Consider the following 788-nt stretch of genomic DNA (forward strand, 5'->3'; position numbering starts at 1 on the left):
TTTCCATGGCAATTTATTTGTTTATTTTTTCACATGCACAGTTAGTGTTTTATTCTTTGAAGAATGGTTATGAAACATTACACTAAGTCAGGCTGAAAGGTAAAGTTTAAAATAGTTTTGTAAGGATATAACATGATTGTTCACTCCACAAAATTTTGACCTTAGAGCTTATGATACACTTAGTTGGCAGTAGCACCCAGGTTTTTCCAAATAGCCATCATTTTTCTTTTGTCTGCATAGACTTCTCATTAGCTGCCTTCTGCTTTGGTTGCATTATCTCAGAGTCCCTCTGCTTTCTCTGAGAAGTGGTCAAGCTATCTTCTTTTCTTTCTCCCTTGCTAATTTCCTAGGATTTCTTCTTGTTTTTCTGGTGGGGGTAGTTCTCGCTGGTTTCCTCGGGCCATGCCCACGGCGGGCCGCCGGGGAGAGAGCTCCTCGGGAGAGCAACCTCTTCCTGGAATTTAAATAAAAATTTGAAAGAAAAAGGAAAAAAAAAATGAAAGAAAAAGGAATTTGGACTCTTCAAGACAGTGAAGAGTAGGGTCCTCACCTGACCGGCTCCCACCCACTCCCCCGGATAGCTTCCTGAACACCTATGGATCCAACCTGAAATTTAAAGAGGGGATAGCCCGATGCTACAAAGAGAAGGGTTTTTGCTTCTAACAAGGTAGGAAGGTGGAAAAAGGAAAAAAGAAAAAAATGAATCGAGGGCGGGGGGGAGGCCCTGGGAGGAGCCGAGCTAAGGGGGGCAGCGGGAGCCTCGGGCCAGGAGAGCCCACCCCAGAGAT

General features: G+C 44.4%; 1 pseudogene; it reads right to left on the reverse strand.

The window, feature by feature from the left end:
- Positions 1-217: 217 nt before the first annotated feature.
- Positions 218-404, reverse strand: LOC121499526 (annotated as a pseudogene).
- Between the last annotated feature and the right edge of the window lie 384 nt (positions 405-788).

This window comes from Vulpes lagopus, chromosome 10 (genome assembly GCF_018345385.1).
Source record: "Vulpes lagopus strain Blue_001 chromosome 10, ASM1834538v1, whole genome shotgun sequence".
In the NCBI taxonomy this organism is placed as follows: Eukaryota; Metazoa; Chordata; class Mammalia; order Carnivora; family Canidae; genus Vulpes; species Vulpes lagopus.